The sequence below is a fragment of the Schistocerca serialis genome, chromosome 3 (genome assembly GCF_023864345.2).
Source record: "Schistocerca serialis cubense isolate TAMUIC-IGC-003099 chromosome 3, iqSchSeri2.2, whole genome shotgun sequence".
Taxonomy (NCBI): Eukaryota; Metazoa; Arthropoda; class Insecta; order Orthoptera; family Acrididae; genus Schistocerca; species Schistocerca serialis.
Genome location: NC_064640.1, coordinates 789,164,482 through 789,185,268, shown reverse-complemented (window position 1 = coordinate 789,185,268; position 20,787 = coordinate 789,164,482).

Below are 20,787 nucleotides of genomic sequence, written 5' to 3'. Positions count from 1 at the left end.
AAGGAAAGGCTGCGAGCACTCTGTACACTGAGGTGAGAAACGTCGTGGGGTACCTCCTAATATGTGTCGGGCCTCCTTTTGCCCGTCATAGGGAAGCAACTTGACGTAGCTTGCACTCAGCAAGTCTTTGACAGTGCTCTACAGAAATAATGAGCCATGCTGCCTTTATAGCAGCCCATAATTCCAAAAGAGTTGCCGGTGCAGGATTTTATGTACGAACTGACCTCTCTATAACGTCCCATAATTGTTCGATGGTTTCATGTCGGACGGTCTTGGCGGCCAAATCATTTGCTAGGACTGTCCAGAATGTTCTTCAAGCCAGCCGCTAACAACTATGTTATCCACCCAAATTCCATCGTCGTTTGGGAACATGAAGTCTATGACTGGCTGAAAATCGTCTACAAGTAGCCGAACATAACCATTTACAGTCACCTAGCGGTCCAGTTGGACCAGAGGACCCATTACATTCAATGTAAATACAGCCCACTCCATTATCGAGCCACCACAGGCCTGGAAAGTGCGTTGTTGACAATTTGGATCCATGGCTTCGTGGGGTATGCGCCGTACTGGAATCTTATCATCAGCTCTTACCAAATGAAATAGGGGCTCATCTGACCAGGCCACGGATTTACAGTCGTCTAGAGTCCTACCGATATGATCACGGGCCCAGGATAGAAGGAGCAGGCGATGTCGTGCTGTTAGTAAAAGGTACTTGCATCTGTCGTCTGTTGCCATGGCCCATTAACGGCAGATTTGGCGTCACTGTCCTAACGGATACGTTTTTCGTACGTCCCACGTTGATTTCTGTGGCTGTTCCACGCAATTTTGCTTGTCTGTTAGCACTGTCAACTCTATGCAAACATCACTGCTCTCGGTCGTTAAGTGAAGTCTGTCAGCCACTGCGTTGTCCAAGGTGAGAGGTAATGCCTGAAATTTTGTATTCTCGGCACACTCTTGCCATTGTGGATCTCAGAATGTTGAATGCTGTAACAACTTCCGAATTCGAATGTTCCACGCCTCTGGCTCCAACTACCATTCCGCGTTCAGAGGCTGTTAGTTCCCGTCGTGTGGCCATAATCACGTCGGAAACTTTTTCACATGAGCCACCTGAGTGCAAGTGACAACTCCGCCAATGCATTGTACTTTTATACTGACGTATTCGGTATTACCGCCACCTGTGTATGTGCATATCGCTATCCTATGACTCACCATCTCTGTGTATGTTTTCCGGGCGTTAGCATCCGAAACGTACACGCCACAGATCGTTGGTTATGTCGGCAAGAATGACGCCTGCCACCTGGATTTTGGGATCATCCTGGCTGGCTGTAATGGTAAAGACAGCTAGCCTTGCAGGCGGGATGAATGCGCAGCTCGCCATGTCCGTCATCATATGCAAAACTGATCTTGGTTCTCTGCTGTTGCGCTTAGTGAAGGCCAACTAGTGTGTCGGACGATTCCACGGTGACGTAGGATGCGAATTTCTTGACTCCGCAGTGAGACTCAGAACTGTAGATTCCCCTCAGTAGGTTGTGGTGTAGCACTACATACAATTAGCGGTTACCCAGGTAGGAGAGTATGTATGCCGACACTTAGGTTTCATTCCGGGTTGGAGGATCTCCCTATATAGGGTGTTCGGAAATTTCTGTTACAAACTTCTCTGGACTTGTAGAGGCAGGTGAGTACATAATATTTTGAACTAGAACTCATGTCCGGAAATGTAGCGTTTCCACTTTAGAACCGTTTGAAAACATGTTCGCTAGATATGTAGGCAGCATGGTACTCATGGTAGGGATGGGGTCCTTACATGGGATCGACTGATGTCATTTGAAGTCTGTCGTACATCTCTGATCTGGTTGGAGCCTCATTCACATGTATGTGAGTGTTAGAGCAACACGATTGAGCGCACGTTTGTAGAATACACCGACATCATCCTTCCGTATGGCGAAGCTCATGGAATGGAAGAGCTGCTGGTCGCCTTTGTCAATCCACAGCTCTCGTTATCCGCAACGTCCGACCCCACTGAATACCCTTTTCTCCACAATTACGGAATGGCTTCGATAAAGGGGTACCTTTTATCGCCAGCAGGCGTGACTGTGGTGCTCCAAGTGGACGCCATACATCCGAATTCGAAGCCGAACTGCATCTCGTTTAAGAGAACCCGTCAATGAGTACACGAGCAATTACGCATGTAATGAATGTTGCTTCCAGCACCGTCTGAGATGAGATGTTCTACACGAAATTACTTGTAAAAGCGGTCGCGTTACCAGCACGTTTTCAATTGATTGTAGCACTGAAACGATACGTTTCCGGACATGGGTTCCAATTCATAATATTATCTACTCAGTGCCCTCTACAGGTCCAAGAATTTTGTAAGGAGAGCATTCGACCTCGTAGACCAACTGTTATCAAATGCATGAACATCATTCGTAAGATCCCGTATTTACCTCCACTTTTTAAAAATATTAATAAACACGTTATTCCAGGATCAGAAAACTGGCTGAAAACGGGAGTAAATAACAGCGAAATCGTAAATCCATATTGGAATGCATTTTGCAAGAGTAGGCTAGACGCCAATATTTACGGCATATTTATTGCTGTAAAGAACTCAACGATATGTGGCGATGTTATTGCAGGTTTCGAATTCGAAACATAATTTGAGTGAAGATGAGCATCAAAAGTGGCTCGAATATGACAACAGGGTGCTTTTACAGAGAACCTGACTCAGGATCTGCGGTAGTGGAGCGCTTCAAACAAAACTAGTAAAATGTGGGTTAATTTTCTCATAGGACTGCAGTAATGGAAGGAGATTTTATTTGCCAACTATGGAACGAGGGAGTCATGTGATTAAAATTGAAGTCAGAAACACAAGTTGTAGATCTCATTCTTCTACATTGCTTGCTCATAAAGTTTTAATAATCGAACTTTAACAATTCAAGATGAGTTGCAGCTCTTGCTTTTCCGTTCGCACTCAAAAATTGAATCACTACACGATTCTCACATCTGGCAGGATCTGAAATGGAGATAGCCACTTTGAAGCTACTTGTAAACAGCAATAATGTGGCATCAATTATCTGCTGAATTACGGTACTCCACATAGGCAACGCAGGGAATAGCAGCATTACCTAACTGATAAATTACTTTTTCGTTTATACCCTCCAGATTCTGTTCATAAACTGTCGACTAAAATACGCAATCATAATCTAAGGCCCTTAGAGGCGAATCGGTGGAAAGCAACGGGAAACCACCACTGGAATCACTTCCCTGGAGGCTCATGCGGTGGACTTCTCTGATGAGGCTTCCCCCATGACGAGACCTGCCGTAAGGCGGAACACAATGTTTAGTTTTTAGAGGCGAAGCAGCTAAGTCAGTTTGGAAAGGACAGAGTATTACACTAATGAATCACTTGTATAAGACACCATCTTGATGTTCGGGGACCATCTTTCAGTGATATCTTGACATACATAGTGTACCGGAAACTGAATTAGTTCTTCCATTTATTTGTGCGCTGTGAATATTTTTTGCGGCGTGTTTGAGTGTACTCATGTGCAGTCAGGGAAACACGGCGATAAAGAAAATTTCATTTCTTCTCATTCGTTTAAATAAAAAAAACTTTGTTTGCGAATATTGTCTTCCTCTGTAGCTTACAATCTACAGTTTAACGACTTGCAGTCATTTTTGAAATGTATGTACCAGTACATTACAGTCAGCTGCAAAGAAGTTTAGCATCTTCTAACAAGAGTCGAAGGTGAGGGATAATTGTTCCTTAAAATTATCTCCAATTGTTTTAGTATTTCATCGACGACGTTAGTGTCTTTCTCTTTTCGGTTTTTCCTGGATCTACCACTTCAAGTCAAACCCTGGCGGGTTTAGAACATATGGTCATTTTTGCTTAGTTCACAAAAAAACATTGACTCAAGTAAACTGAAATCCTGCTTCAGAAATAAAATGCCAACTTGCAAGTAACCACTCTGTAGAACGGAGCGGTGAGCATAAATTTACTTTCTCTGGGATTCGTAGGATTTAAGGAAGCTTCTGCCTTGGTTTGGAAAAAAATCTTCACTAACAGCTCTTGAGAAAAGAGAAATTTATTCAGAGTGTGTTAGTGTACTTACGAATATATACATAAATATTAGTTTCCATCAGACTTATTCATAATACTGAGAAACTAAGAACTGAAATAACTGTCATGAAAGGTGAGTCCATATTAGCAAAATTATTCTCAGCAGCTGTTGATGAAGTTTTCTGTTTCCTATTAAAGAACGTGATGACACTGTACAGTTTGGCTGTTGTGCAGATGAATTTCAACAACAAATGGAAGAACTGAATGGAGTAAATCTGAAAACTGATCATAATAGGATCTGAATATCGTATAATCAACACCTCGAAAAGTAGCTGCTACAATAAATTCAAAGAACCACATGATGCGTTTTTGAGTTTAGGACAGTTGAAAACTACGACTGCATGTAAAGGGAAATAAATTATAACAGTAGTAAAAAAAGACCAGAGTGTTTTTTGTAAACTACGAGGGTGGTTTGAGAAGTCTGCTAAATTTGCATGAAACATTTTTGTTGCTCCTTCATGGTTGGTAAGCTTGATTATTCTAAGGAGCGTACGAAGAATTTCAACAATTTATAGCGTACGGTTCATTGTTGACAGTCGTCTGAAGTGGTCAGTATGTCGACTGCGACTGAAAATGGAGAAAACCTAGTATCGTGTCCTTATTAAACATTTTCATTTGAAGGGTTTGGCTGCCACACAAATCAAAACTGAATTGGATGAAGTTCACATCATCACTGAAGACCATTTACTTTTGGATTAACGTGGATGGGGAACCACCGAAGACGAAACGGGCTCTGGCTGTCCAGTTGAGGTCATCGGTTGATAACAGCAATTTTAACTGATGAAAGCGACAGGGGCTTAAATATGAAACCATTCGAAACCTTCAGTGTAGAATGGTATGTTGAGAATTACAAGCAGATACTGCAAAACAAACAAAAATGTTAAGGAACTACTTGATGTAGAGCGTAATGCAAATTACGGATGGACGGTAAATGGACCAAACACGGATTAGCATGCGACAAGAACGGAAACAAATGAAGGCATTACAGAGAAGAGGGTTCGCCATCAATAATGTTAATTTGGGGGGGGGGGGGGGGGGGTGGCTTCGCACGTCTAAATAAAACAGACTATTGCAACATGTTCTATATTTTGCTCTTAAAATCCGTAGTCTAGATCTTCGGGGCAATCACCGCATGTACGTCAAGGATTTGGTCGACGACGATAGGGTTTTACTCTTTTCGGTTTTCCCTGAGTCCACCACTTCAAGTCAGACCCTGGTAGGTTTTGCATTCAGATCGCCCAGTTGAATTACAATAGTGGATTTGGAACGATTCGGGTGACTTTACGGAGCTAAAGTCATTCTCAGGCGTGATTATTAGGCACGAAAAATAATTAGAAAGCCGCATATTTGAATGAAGTCTTACAGATTACGCGGTAGATTATATATTGTATTCATATTCTATTGTGTACTTACCCTCTGTGTTTTGTGAACTGAAGGCTACGTCGGAGTTCTTTCATTTACAAGACCATTATCTTCATTTTTTTTAAACTGCTGATCAAATACACTAGCAGCTGGAGCTGCTCACATCGTGGAGTGGTACACTGTCTTTGAGAAACTGAAGTTGCTCTTCAGATCTTCTCAGAAATTGCAAGCCCTACTTGTGAGTTCCTTCCTGGGCCGCTAGAAGAAGTTTGAAACCAACTTTAGGCTAAACTTTTCTCATTTTCTGTTGGTATCGCAGAGCTTGTTTTCCTTCTCAATAGCCGTACTGATTTCTAAAACACCCTCCATGTTCTCACGCTTTTCATTCCGTCGTGAACCTTCGTCTTTCAGCCCATCAGATACAGCGACGGGGCTTTGTGTTCGCTCGCCTTATAGAGAAGTAGCGATGTCGATCCGCCTGAACTAAAAGCTAGTATTAATATACATATCAGCCTTTCCACTTAAATCGAAATCTGAATGAAAGATTCGCTTCACAAATTCTGATGGGAATTTTATGCCATAACATATATATACAAAACAAATGCATTAACATCATGGAAAATAATAGTTGTGTTATTAGTCAGACCACGTCCCTATATATATATATATATATACATATACAGAGAGAGAGCGCGGGGGGGGGGGGGGGGGAGGGAACAAATACTGAATGGGACAGTAATGAGCTGAAGCTTGCTGCATGATTCTGGATAGAAGTGCTCATTGCGTCTCTACCAGGTTTCGTTCCCTAATTTCATCTCCGTTCTCATTCATTAAATCAGAACACACAGCAACATGTTTCACGCACTCTCGTGCACATTGTTGCCTGCACAATAAGCTTATATGTTTGACACAGGCTATAAAACCAATTTTCAGAGATCTTTCTGCAACTGAACTTTTGAAGAAATGTCTCCATGGACGTACACAAAACCAAATGAGAGTGTGAATAATGTAATTTGGACCAGAATCCCAAAAAATGTGTTTGTGGAAATTCATTCTCTTCATTTTGGAGTATATGATGCCATTGCTACGTACAACAAAGGTAACATTATAAAGTGCAATGTGCTGCAGAAGTTGGATGTGATGCCTGGCGTCTCTGTCCAAATACGCTATTAAACAAGGGGAACCGATCAAAACTTCTGTCGTGCAAAATCTTTCGAGTGTCCGAAATTGATTAAATGTTAAGAAGTTAAATACTTGATCCCGTAATCACAAATTAATTTGTAAGTTTCCTGAATATAGTTTCAGGTCTGTCCACAGTACCTCACATAATGACGACAACTGACAGAATGACATCGCTGACTCCAATAGGAACGCTGTGTAGTGGAAATGGGTATTCTTTCACCCGAATAACTTATCAAGTAGTCTTCCAGTACACGTGTAAACCAGATTACAGGTACATATCAGCCATTACTGCCAGATCAGGTCTTCACATCTACTGCTAGTTAAAGATCAGCTGTTTTACGATTGAGACACGTCGATCTGTCTTCCCGACATTTGTAATATCTGAGTCAATTCTCCGTCTCAAATAACCAAGCTGCAGGCAGAATAATGAACATAAAAAGAAATTAAAAATTCTTATAAATGCCAGCAAGTTTCGGAAACAGCATTAGTGAGACAGATCAAATATTCGCACGGAACTGTCAAAATAGTGGTACTTTCCAACAAAACATATTAGCTTCAATATATATCTTACATTTTAGTTCCGTATGCACACGCCAGTTTCGTTCACTATTTCGTGCATCTATTGTGAAACAGACTAACATGGAAGAGTAGAGAGGCCGACCGCGGTGGCCGTGCGGTTCTAGGCGCTGCAGTCCGGAACCGCGTGACTGCTACGGTCGCAGGTTCGAATCCTGCCTCGGGCATGGATGTGTGTGATGCCTTTAGTTAGTTAGGTTTAAGTAGTTCTAAGTTCTAGGGGACTGATGACCTTAGATGTTAAGTCCCATAGTGCTCAGAGCCATTTGAACCATTTTGAAGAGTGGAGATCGTTTAGAACATCAATAATTAGGCTGAAAATTAGTTCTGCTTCTAACTTCATACTTGTACTGAACATGTCTTCTTTCTGCAGCACCATCGTCACCGGAAAATACGAGGGCGTGTTGAAACATAAAGTCGCCAAATTTTTATAAGAAAACTCTTAGAACTTTTTAAATAAAACGAACGTCATTAACATTCTGCATCTTTATTCTTCATGTCTACATATTTATTTCTCACCATATTCACCCTGGCAACGAACAGATTCCCCCCAACGACAGACCATTTCCTTGATACCGTTACTGTATAATGTTTGACTTTGTTGACGGAGATACGGACTCACCTCTGCTCGCAGTTTCTGGCGGTACGTAGACGATACATTTGTGGTGGGGCCCCAAGGGATAGGGACATCAACTGCGTTTCTCCGGGAACTGAACTCCCTCTTTCCGAATATGTAGTTCACAGTGGAACTGGAAAAAAATGGCATTTCACCATTCCTGGATATCACGATCAGATGAAAAGCCTATGGTAAACTGGGACATAGTGTCTACCGCAAACCAGCTCACAGGCAGCTATATTTGAAGGCCATAAGTTGTCATCACCTTGCACAACGCGGTAGTCTCTTGCGCTCTTTGGTGCATAGAACACATGTGGTCTCAGATGCCACAGTCTGTCTGCGGAGCTACAACACGTAAGAACAGTACTCCAACAGAATGGCTCTTCCGATAGACAGATATGCCATGCAGTCCATTCTAAGCAAATTCAAAGCAGGGATGTAAATGAAGATGTGGAGGCACCCATTGAAACAGCGTTCTTGCCCTATTTTGGCGGCATGTCTTCAAGAATAGAAAGAATCCTCAAAAGGCACGACATCACGTGTGTTCATCGATCACCAGCAAAATTGAGGAATTTATTATGCTCGGTCAGAGACGACCTTGGTCTTAGGAAAGGTGGCGTGTGTAAGATCCCATGCCAATGTGGAAAATTTTATACTGGGCAGACATACCGAACTGTGCAACAACGTTGCCTCGAACACCATCGCCATACACGCCTGGGGTAACATGTAAATCAGCGATGGCGCAGCATTGCCTGGACATGGGGCATCGCATGTTTTACGAAAAAACTGAAATTTTATCCTCAGCGTCATCTTTCTAGGACTGTTAACAAGGCCATACATATCAATCTTATAAACAGGGATGCAGGTTTTCCATTAAGGGAACCCGGAACTTAAAAGTGATGACATTTTGGGTTTTCACTTTATTGTGAAATAAAATACTACAGATCTTCCTCTTTAAAATGACATGTTAATCTTACCTGTAGCTCAACTCCAAGTACGGAAAATATTATTTTCAATAATGTGCTGTAGAGGGCATGTTGCGACATTGAATTTCCATGGATACATGTTCATTGAAAGCATCGTTTTTCAAAACTTCCGGTCTTTCCAAAGACTTTACATTATGTTGGCAACACGATTTGATAGGTAATTGTTTTGTCTGCGTATTGTAGTCTTTGGATGCTGTTGTTTACATTGAGCATTTGGTGGTTATTGAACGATTTGTGTTGTATATCTATTGCGTAACTGGAACTTATCAAATATCCCTCGATGTAGTAACAGAGTCTACAAGAGGAAGAAGCCTCCTCCGAGGTACACTAGTGGAACTGTGACAATTTCTACGATCTTGGAAAATGATTCTGAAAATAGTGAGGTTATTCATGAAGTGAAATCTATTCCTGTCTCTAGCATAAGCAAGAAGTTGCATGGATCAACTGAAAAATACTGCAGTTTATTGGAGAAGTGTAGTGATGATAATGTGAACGAAATAATTAACATTTCATTGCTCTCAAAGGTGATTGAGAGTTCAGTACTGTGTAAGGAATATTGCAAATTGAGTATGCCAGTAAATGTCAAGCGACACATAGGACTTGCAGCAGAAATCTGTCTCCATTGTACTAGTTGTCATTACAGTGTTTCATTTTGGAACTCAGAATATGTCGAAATAGGCCAAGGTGAAACTGATAGTGAGAAAAGCAAGTACTGTGGTGTAGATATTAGATGTGTTTATGCTCTAAGGTCAATCGGTAAGGGATACTCTGCTGGTCAAATGTTTTGTGGTGTAATGAATCTACCACCACCACCAACGAAATTCTCAAAATATAACTCGGTTGTTGGATCCTGTGTTGAAGATATTGCCCAAGAATCCATGAAAGAAGCAGTGGAGGAGGCTGTGGCGGTGAATGAAGAAATTCCAGATGTTCAGAATCCACGGGACCTGACTGTCGCACTAGATGGTACGTGGCAGAAGCGCGGGCACACTTCACATAATGGGGTAATAACGGCAACAAGTGCTGATGCTACAAAAGTTATAGATGTTGTAATTAAATCCAAGCACTGTATGTGTCCTAAAAGAGTGAAGGATGAGCATGCTGAAAACTGTCGAAGGAATTACAGTGGGTCTAGTGGGGCCATGGAAGTTTCCGGTGTGAAAGACATTTTCAGTCGCTCTCTTCTGTGGTACAAGGTCAGATACCTACAGTTCCTGGATGATGGTGACTCGAAGTCTTTTGCTGCTGTATCTGAGCTGAAACCTTATGGAAATTATGTTACCGTTACTAAACAGGAGTGCATAGGTCACGTTCAGAAACGTATGGGAACACGGCTGCGTCCGCTGAAGACCACAATGAAAGGCCAAGTACTCAGTGATGGAAAACCTTTGGGTGGAGCTAAAATATTGACAGACGAGGTAATCAACAGATTTCAGAGAGACTATGGACTGTCAATAAGACAAAATACTCACAGTGTTGATGCAATGGAAAAGGCTGTAATGGCACTTTACTACCACACCTTAGCGACTGACGAGGAACCACTACATGGACTACGCCCACAGGGACCCAATTCCTGGTGCAAGTACAACAAATATCAGGGATCTGAACGTGTATACAAGCATCATCACAGTCTACCAGAAACTGTCATGCATGCTATAAAACCAATTTTCAGAGATCTTTCTGCAACTGAACTTTTGAAGAAATGTCTCCATGGACGTGCACAAAACCAAATGAGAGTGTGAATAATGTAATTTGGACCAAATCCAAAAAAAATGTGTTTGTGGAAATTCATACTCTTCATTTTGGAGTATATGATGCCATTGCTACGTACAACAAAAGTAACATTATAAAGTGCAATGTGCTGCAGAAGTTGGATGTGATGCCCGGAAAGTACATGGTGAGTGCAATGATGTCGATGGACAATGAGAGGAAACGGGATGCTGAAAGGAAAGAAAAGGAGTGTGAGAGGCAAGCCAGACAAAGAATGAAACGTGTGAAAAGAAGGCTAGATGGGGAGATGTCTAGTGACAATGAAAACCTCTCTTATGGTGCTGGACTCCACTAAAATGTTAGTGAAACTTTGAAACTAGTTTTTCACAAGTTCGCTTTTATGCCATATAAGGAACATTTTCTGCTAAACTATTAGAGATAAAGACTTAAGCATTTCAAGGAATGTAAACAGTGCCAATATACACCTTGTATCATAGCCTTTTTGTGATACATAATTGATAACAGATTTTATTTCAAAGATACTATGCCAAAAAATGTGTCAATTATTTTCAGTAACAAAATAATTACTATCTTCCCAAAAAACACCAATAAATTAAAATCCATATGGTACATGGTATTAAATGTATGTGATATTATACTGTAAAAGTTTCAAACTTCGACCGCACATTCTCGAGGCGATCACAAACAAGAATCGCCTCTTCCGAGAATTGCAGCTCACACGACTATCCGAGAAAAAGCGTCACCTCAACAGGGCGGGGCGCGAGATTCGGACCGCCATCGATAATCACCGTAATAGGGCCTGGGCTAGCCTTGTGGCCACCCTAAAGACGACAGATGGTAGTGCCTGGCCGACTGCCAAGCACTTCCTTCTCCACCACCAAAGAGTTCCGCCCTTCCAAGAGGGTGCTGACGTCGTCTGCGAGCCTGATGCTAAAGCCAGCATCCTCACAAACGCATTCGCGGACAACTTGGTTCAAATGGCTCTGAGCACTATATGACTTAACTGGTGAGCTCATCAGTCCCCTAGAACTTAGAACTACTTAAACCTAAGTAACCTAAGGACATCACAAACATCCATGCCCGAGGTAGGATTCGAACCTGCGACCGTAGAGGTCGCGTGGTTCCAGACTGTAGCGCCTAGAACAGCTCGTCCACCCCGGCCGGCGCGCACAACTCCCAACCCGCCGAGGGCGTGGTCGATGTCGATCACGACCGTCTCTTTGAAGAACGCCTGCCGGTCTACGACGCCGTCAGAGACGAAGACGACGTGATCGAGCCGATCACGGCCAAGGAAGTCGACCAGCAGACCCGCCGCCTCAACGCACCGATGGTGTATTCAACTGCCTATTGAAGGTACTCCCGCCGGAGATACATCAGTTCCCAGCTGACATCTTCAACAGCATTCTGCGGTCTGGGACCTTCCCTTCCTTGTGGAAACACGCGGAAGTGTTTGCCATCCCCCAAGAGCGGCAAGGACCTCCGCCAGGCAGCGCGCTACCGGCGGATCAGCCTGCTCCCGTCCCTTTCTAAAGTATTTGAGCGGCTGTACGTGGAGCGGCTGCTACGCCACGTCACGGAACAATAGCTTATCCCTGAGGAGCAGTTCTGGTTCCGGAACGGCCATTCTACAATGCAGCAGCTGTTGCGCTCGGTGGAGCAGGCGACGCGAGCGCTAGAGACACGGGAGTACCTAGGGGCGGTGCTTCTCGACGTCTCCAAGCCCTTTGACTGCGTGTGGCACGACTGCCTCGTGCACAAACTCTTTTTACACGGGGTACCCACGTCGCACGCGGTCCTGCCGCGCTCGTATCTCCCGTGACACGCATTCAACGTCCGAGCAGATGGATAAACATCCACCGACCGGTAGATTCGTGCGGAGGTGCAGCAGAGGTCGATTCTCGGGCCCTTGTGTACACTCTTTACACAGCCGACGCTCCGCAGGTGGCCCGCGTGGAGTTAGCACTCTATTGACGACACTGCGTTGTTCACCATCAGCATGAATGTGGCCGAAATGCGCAGCCTCCTCCAACTCGGATGTGACGTCGTAAGGTGCCTGGTCCACCAAATGGCGCCTGAAATTCAATGCCGCAAAGAGCCAGGCCGTCGTCTTTTCTAGGGAGATGCTACATCCAGACCTGCTGCCGATCACGATCGTAGGTGACCCATCCCACGCTTACTGATCGGAAAATACCTCGGGGTGACGCTGGATAGGCATCTGGCCTGCCTGCCTCACGTGTGTGACGTCAGGGAGCGAGCAGTGGGGCGTCTTCGTGCGCTACGCCCGCTGCTAAATCCCTCAGCCAACCTCCCACCAAGCCCTTGCCTCACCGAGTACGTGGCTCTCGTTTGGCCGGTGCTCGAATTTTTGGCCGTGGTGTGGGTAATGCAGCTGTGACGCTCCAGCGCGTCCAGAACAGAGTGCAGAGACTCGCGCTGCACAAGTCGCCACGTTATTCAACGAGGCTGCTCTACGAGGCAACAGGCATCCCCCTCCTGCGGGATCGCTTCCGCCAGACCGCCAGTGTTCTGCAACAATGCAGAACACTCTGGCAGCCGTTTAATTCGTGGGCTGGGCCGCAAGGTCCACCACAGGCTGACAATTCGTTGGCCTGACATACTGCGGGAGCAGTGTCTGTCGCAGTGCCGATGCCGGCAACAAGAGCGTCTCTACGAAACGAGACGTTCACAGAGGCTAGTTCTGACTGTTAAGCCAACCTGTCAACCGATGGGTTTACGCAGGTACTGCAACTAGGCTGCTTACCCTGCCCCCACACTTGGCTGATGAGCGAGCGAGCGATTATCATCAGTCGCGTCTTGCTACAGTGACAGCTGCAACTACCACCACCTGAAGATGTTGAGCAGTTGCAGCGACGAAATATTGTGTGATTCACACAATACGATCCGGCAGCAGATACGAGGAAGTGTCTTTGCATCCTCCCTTAGCATTGCATCTATCTCGTTTCAGAAGTTTTCCTTTTGCGGTTCTGGTAGGCCATTCGGTCGGATATTTATCATTGCACCTAGTACCTCTGATTTCAACTTAATTTCATGTTTCACCGTCTCAGTGCACGTCAATCTATCTCCGGATAAGTGGAACACATGATATGCAGTACATAATCGAGTAACCAAAGTCCTTTCTTCTTGGTTTAAGTGATCGTCTTGCACCATTTCTTTAGTCTGACAACTCGCTATCTTGTCTCTTGGTCCACTGAAACTACACCACGTGTGCGGCGTTCCTCGCCTTCTCGTATCACAGGTACAACTTTGGGACATACCGACATAACTTCTTTTTTTGTGGTTTTCATAACACTCGTGACGAACGCGCATCTTTGGAGGATCAGCAAGGCTGCAGGTAAACGTTCACCCGTTTGCAACTGCTGCTTCTCCACTATTCCTTCGGTCAGCTCTTTGTTCTGCACTTTAATCCTTAATATCTGTTCTTCTCCTGGGAATATTCGTGTAACGTCACACAGACACTCTTTCCTTTCCGTCTGCTGCTAATCTTCATTCCTAGTTTCCTTAGATACCTCTGGTGTCGCATTTGCCCTCACGATCCGTTTCTCAAGGTGCGGTTCTCTCCCGGTCCACAAAATTCGACGGTTTGGCACCTATTCCACCCTTAACCGTGCCGGTCTGCCCTTGACCCACAGCGTCTTCATTGCGTAATCTACGACTGCTCTTAAACTCCTGCAGAAGTCTCAGCCTAAGATTCCTTCATACGGGAAATCTAACTCGTCCTCCACTATATGAAACTTCTATTCCACCCACACATCGTCATCTATCTTCAGTGTTGACTTCGCGGCTCCGTGCGTCTCTGTTACTTCTTTAGTGATCCTTTGTATCATTCTTTCGTCGGCATTGCTACCCACCGTATCCTTCAGTGCTGATTCCTTTATTACAACACCTTAGCGGCACAAATTACTGTGAAAATCATGGTTCCCAATCCTCCCTGAGAGCACCTCACGTTTACGAAATGATTCCTCTTCTTGCAGTCTACTGAGTACAACTTTGCGGCACCGCTCTGCTGTGTATTCATGCCGTTCTTGTGTTTCCCGGTTTCTGAGTATTCGTATTCGCTAGTGTAGCATCGGCATTACACTGTTGGGCAAAGCGTCCTGGTTCCTTACAAACGTAACATCTCACGGGTCTCGACTGATCACACGGCCCTAGATGCCCTTGAAGACCGCACCGATGGCACGCCGTCGATCGCTTGCTTCCAATTTCCCTGTGATGACCCCTACATAGTGTTTCCTCTATCCTTCTCGTCGATGGTGTATGGTAGGATGTCCGTTTCTCTGCATCACTACCACTCGGCTGCGTGTCGTCTAGTTTCCTGATATGCTTCTCCTTAGTGCAACTGTTCGCATGATGACCTCCCCTCTTATCACCTAAAAGAGTAATCTCGCGGGTGGCTGTGTTTACCGAACTTTTCTTTACAAATGGTTCAAATGGCTCTGGGCACTATGCGACTTAACTTCTGAGGTCATCAGTCGCCTAGAACTTAGAACTAATTAAACTTAACTAACCTAAGGACATCACACACATCCATGCCCGAGGCAGGATTCGAACCTGAAACCGTAGCGGTCGCCCGGTTCCAGACTGTAGCGCCTAGAACCGCACGGCCAATCCGGCCGGCTTTGTTTACAAGATGCGATGGACCCTTCTTCTGTTAATGCTAGAACTACTACATGTGCTAACGTTACATCCTCTCATCGAGCTCTGACCACTGTTTCGCCGGCCGAAGTGGCCGTGCGATTAACAGCGCTGCAGTCTGGAACCGCAAGCCCGCTACGGCCGCAGGTTCGAATCCTGCCTCGGGCATGGATGTTTGTGATGTCCTTAGGTTAGTTAGGTTTCACTAGTTCTAAGTTCTAGGGGACTAATGACCTCAGCAGTTGAGTCCCATAGTGCTCAGAGCCATTTGAACCACTGTTTCAGTCCTCTCATCTTCGACTCCCTACATGAACACTGTTCGCGCATGCTCCTCAATTAGGGCTTGGCTGCGCGAAACGCTTTTACCCTTATCGCTCCCTGGACGGCTCCTCGAAATTGGTGTTGCAATGTGCCAACGAGACTCGCTCATTGGGACATACTTCCGGTCCTATTCTGTCTACTAGATAATAATAAACAAGCACGATAATCCGAAGACCGTTTTTACTCATAGATCTTCCATAAAATTCCTTTCACATCTGCCCAAGATGCTGTCAAATAACATACGAGTAGTTTACTCCAATCTGTACCCAAAATCCTTGTTTTCACAAATTTTAATGGCATACTATGGCTGTGGCTTGGCGTTAGTTCGAATGCTAGGTCACAGTTACCCACGAAGTCCCTCGAATTATCTTTATTTCCATCAAAATCTCTCGGAATTAACTTAAATCCATCGGACAAGACTATATGGTCAACGGGAACCTCACTACCTCCCAGATTCATATAAAATGTTTTTCCGTCCTTTTTCGCAGCTCTAGACCTAGTTTTCATCCTATGTTGTGATTCACTCACTGTGTTTGTCGCTCAAGCGGCAGTGCTGTATTAATGTGTCGTGCAAAAGTAAGGTTGGAGTCCGGCGTGGTCAGCACACACGTGCCGCTGAGTGCTGGTGTCGTAACTGATGTGAAGACGTCCTGTCTTGTTCACCGCTGCGGGCTGCTTGCTGCGGTCTTGTAGTTCGTCACGGGGCGGTGACTTCTTCGCGACTTTTTCTTCTTGCCTCGCTGCTGCTGTATGCAAAAAAGAACTGCTCTGCCTCGGCACTCTACCTGAGCTACTCAAAAGCTCAAGTCGGTGCGTCCTAAGACGGGGTTTCCTAGTTCTCCTAAGAGAAGATCCTATCTTCCATACTCTAAGGCACGTTACATCTTAGGAAAGGCACTCAGCCAGGAATTCAAGCCAGTATCCCACATATGACACCAGTTTTATTTTTCGTAGCTCGACGTGAGTTACGACACACTTACTTTCAGAGCAGAGTTGACGCATGTTTTTGATGTCACCGGTTTCTTCGTATGCTAGCGGCTGTGCAGGGGTGAAACGCCGACGGAGTCAAGCTGAGATTTTTCGAGTCTGTGTGGTTGGAGACAGTAAAGAATGACTCAGATGCTAGGCTAAGAAGGTAGATATGGAGATGATATGGAAATGAGACTGCGGGTTCGTTTACTGGTCTGGTTTCTTTCCTTCTTCACGTGTTAGCAAGGAACATGTAAAAGAGTACAGACATTGTTTTATAAAAACATGGATGAGGCCTTCTAGAATCTTCAGTCGGTTACCAGAAAAAATGGCCATCCCAGCCACAACTTCACTAAGATTCGGGAAACCAATAACTCCAGCCTAGAGGTACGTACAATCAAGCTTTGCAAGTCCTACCTAGTGCACAAAGTTAATTGGGTCTGACTGATCACTTACATGGTATCTGTTGTAGGTTCGTTCATCCGAGGCGGCTGTCTCTGGAACATCTCTGTTCGCTGGTTCTCTCGAACTGTGCCGAACTCTGCCTTGCTTGGCGTTTAAGAGCGTCTACATATGGTGTTGAGGCTGTTTACGTACAGATGATACGTGACTGCGTCGCTTATTTACCTCCAGTTCGCAATCAGTGAGCGTGAAGTCACTGGTTTCTCAATGAGTATGACCTCTTAATTGACTGACGAAAGCGGAATATTCATGATGTTTCTTTTTTCTTCTGGGAGAGGTTCTAGGCGCTTCAGTCCGGAAACGCGCTGCTGATACGGTCGCAGGTTCGAATCCTGCCTCGGGCATGGATGTGTGTGATGTCCTTAGGTTAGTTAGGTTTAAGTAGTTCTAAGTTCTAGGGGACTGATGACCTCAGATGTTAAGTCCCATAGTGCTTAGAGCTATTTGAACCATTTTTTTTCTTCTGGCGACCTTTCATGATTGGGACATTACAACTAGGGCCATAAGAGTACGCGAAAGACATTAAATTGCTTGTAAATGACTGTCAATACGTCAATACCGTGATACACTTCGTTTATTTCGAAAGAAGAAAAAATCCAGCAAGAATCATTCAAGGGATTGACAGGTATGGAATAGCTCTAAGAAAAAAGAATCTGAAATCGAATTCATCTGTCGTAAATTATGGTATATTGTGTTTGTGAGGCAAGCAGACTTTTCCTTAGTAATTGCTGTCTTCTTCTTCTCTTTCTTGTACCTTCTTCCTGCATCGGCACAGGGTCGGCATGGTTATTAATCTTATTTGGCGGTATTAATTAAAGGGTTGGCTACATGCTCTTTCTGTCGCCACCTCATGACCCCAGCTGTTTACTCATGGGAAATTGAGCGCAAGTGTTTGTAAATGTGTATGAATAGTGTATAAATGAGACGGGGCTTTGGTACCAGCCCAGTATTCAACTAGTGGAATGTGAAAAGCCGCCTAAAAACCACATCCGGGATGAAGGGCACACGAACCCTCGACGTTAATCCACTAGGCGGATTCAATCTAGGGCTGGCGCACCTCCGCCCCAGAAGTGACACCTTAACACGCCTTGCTGTTGGGGTGGCGTTAGTTGTGGATTGTTTTGTAAGGGATAAAAACGGGGAACGACGAATGATTCAAAAGTCTTCGGAGCCAAATGCGTGGCAAAATAAGAGGAATGGTACCTGTATTGAAGACACATCTGTGATGTTCCCACACTAGGGTTTATCACTGTGTACAGTACACTACTGGTCATCGAATATGTAGCTATCTTTTTCAGAGGAGCTGGTAGGGCGTTAGCTGGAATAAATTTTGTACTTATGCGTGAATTTTCCTAACCGTTGTACATCGTTTTCAAAGTATCAGTGTTTGTTGCAACTGGTTGATGGCTGTCTGTGGGACACACTCAAATAAGCGCTGGTTTGTGTTAGGTTACGCTGGCAGAGCTGCAGTTAATATACTAAAATCCCTCTGAACTCCACCCAAGCTCTGTCCTGCTTCCATCATGCCGCATGGCAACAGAGAAGTGTCAGTGTACGGCCTGTGGCCTGGAGAGGTGGTGTCGGCCTGCCAGACTTGGCGGCAGCTGATCATTTAGCAGTCTGGACCCGGTTCCCAGTCAAATAATGGCATCGTCTCGTTCACTGCGTTGCTATTGCTGGCCGCACCGTCTCCAGGAGATAGCAAGACGCCCTGCCAAACGCTCTTGAGTCTGTCGGCTGGCCGAACCAATCACGACAGGCAAAGCTCCGATGGAAGAGTGGAGCACAGAAGACCATAACTGCTCAAACCATAAGTAAATAATCCCAAACTGTTTAAACATCAAATAAAACACGTCCGATCTCAGTTAACTGCTGGCTACATTTCAAATTATATAAAAGTGCCTGCTTCCTCCCTGATGTTGGTGGTAATTGCAAAATATAGTACATCATTGTTTTAAAACATAAAGCCAGGGGCCTGCCTTGCGTTTTATACTTAGCACAGCACCTGGGATGCCCTGTAGCGTAGTTTTTTTAACATGATACTGGTATACACGTGTCAGGAGCGCTGGATTTCCCTAAAATATCCACCATTGTTTTCAAGTGACATAACAGGGGCAGACTCATATGACAACACATAGTGGCAGCCATTTTGCTGGCCCTTTGACCAGACGCCATCTTCAGGTCAACATGTTTGATTATGATATCACAGTTTCAGCCAAACTGCATCTGCCATCTTGGGAACATCTGACAACCATGCACATTGTCCTAGTATCTCCACGCAACAGATTACCGTCCCATTCCATGTTCTTTTTAATTTCTCGCCATTTCTACCTCACCCAACTGACATAGAAGGGAAGGGGTGAGGAAGGGGGAGATCTGGCAACAATGTAGGCTGTTTTCGAACGTACCGTTTTGCAATACTGACGCGGCAGAATTCATTTCCTCACCCTCGCTGTTTTCGACGACAGGCCTCACTGCCCTGGATTCTTAAACACTTACGTATGTGGGAGGGGTAGGTATCGACTCCCTGTGTGGACATCCTGAGTCAGGTTTTTGTGGTTTCGCCACATCGCTTAAAATAAGTGCTGCAATTCTTCCTGACTCACGTCCACAAACGGCCACATACGATTGCGTTTTCCATCCTTAAAAATTCCGAGTTTGTTGCCTGTTTGAAGAACATCGTGTGCGATATAGAGTGTTAAACACTAACTTTCCTTCGTTCCAGAGGGTTGTTCCATATTAATATCAAATTGGCCGTTCCTTCTGGTCAGAAATCACAGCTAGTGGTCCAAATTTAACACGAGAAAAAATACTGGTTGATGTACAAAAAAATTTTATATGTCGCGTAAAATGCTGTAGAGTTTAGTAGCGAACAAGAAAGAATGTGATTTATCTCCAAAATGAAGTTGTGCCAAAGGTCAACAAGTTTGCACACGAGATATTATACTCATTCTGCTATTTATGGAGAAAAGTTTTGATGCGTGGCAGTGATACGAGCGCTCTGTTCGGAAAATATGGAAGGAGTCACTTTGCATAAATTTGACGAAACTATCCTGGCATTCCACTAAAGTAATTCGAGGACCCACCGACTAAATCGGAACCCGACGATCTGTGTCTGCTCATGTGGAATTGTAACAATGGGACTGCAAGGAAGCGGATAGCCTCGACGTTGTGGAAAAGGCGCGGTGAACCGGTATTGTGTGGCTGCGCCTTGGAATGAAGGCTCTGGGGATCGATCCCGGGGCAGCAGCAGCGCCCGCTGCAGCGAGCGACGTCCGCTTGCAAGTTTGCACCTTCTTGTGGCGTGCTCATTCTACAGGAAAGCAGGGCCCTCCGTGGAGCGACTATCCTTGGCCACAAGAGAGCCGTATTTCAATTATAACTACAGAATTAACCGTGGTCTGTGTTGTTTCTATTTGGTTGCTATGCCTAACAACGTACACTGAAGTGACAAAAGTCATCGGATAGCGATATGCACATATACAGTATCGTGTATTGGTGGAGCTGTCGTTTGTACTCAGGTGATTCTTGCAAAAAGATGTCCGACGCGATTATGGCCACACGACGGGAACTAAGGCTTTGAACGCGGAATGATAGTTGGAGCAAGACGCATGTGTCATTCCATTTCGGAAATCGGTAAGGAATTCAATATTCGGCGATCCATAGTGTCAAGAGTGTGTCCAGAATACAGACACTTGCTCTCACGACGGACAATGCAGTGGCCGACGCCTTCACTTAACGACGAACAGCAGTGGTGGTCACGAAGAGTTGTCAGTGTTAACAGACAAGCAACACTGCGTGAAATAACC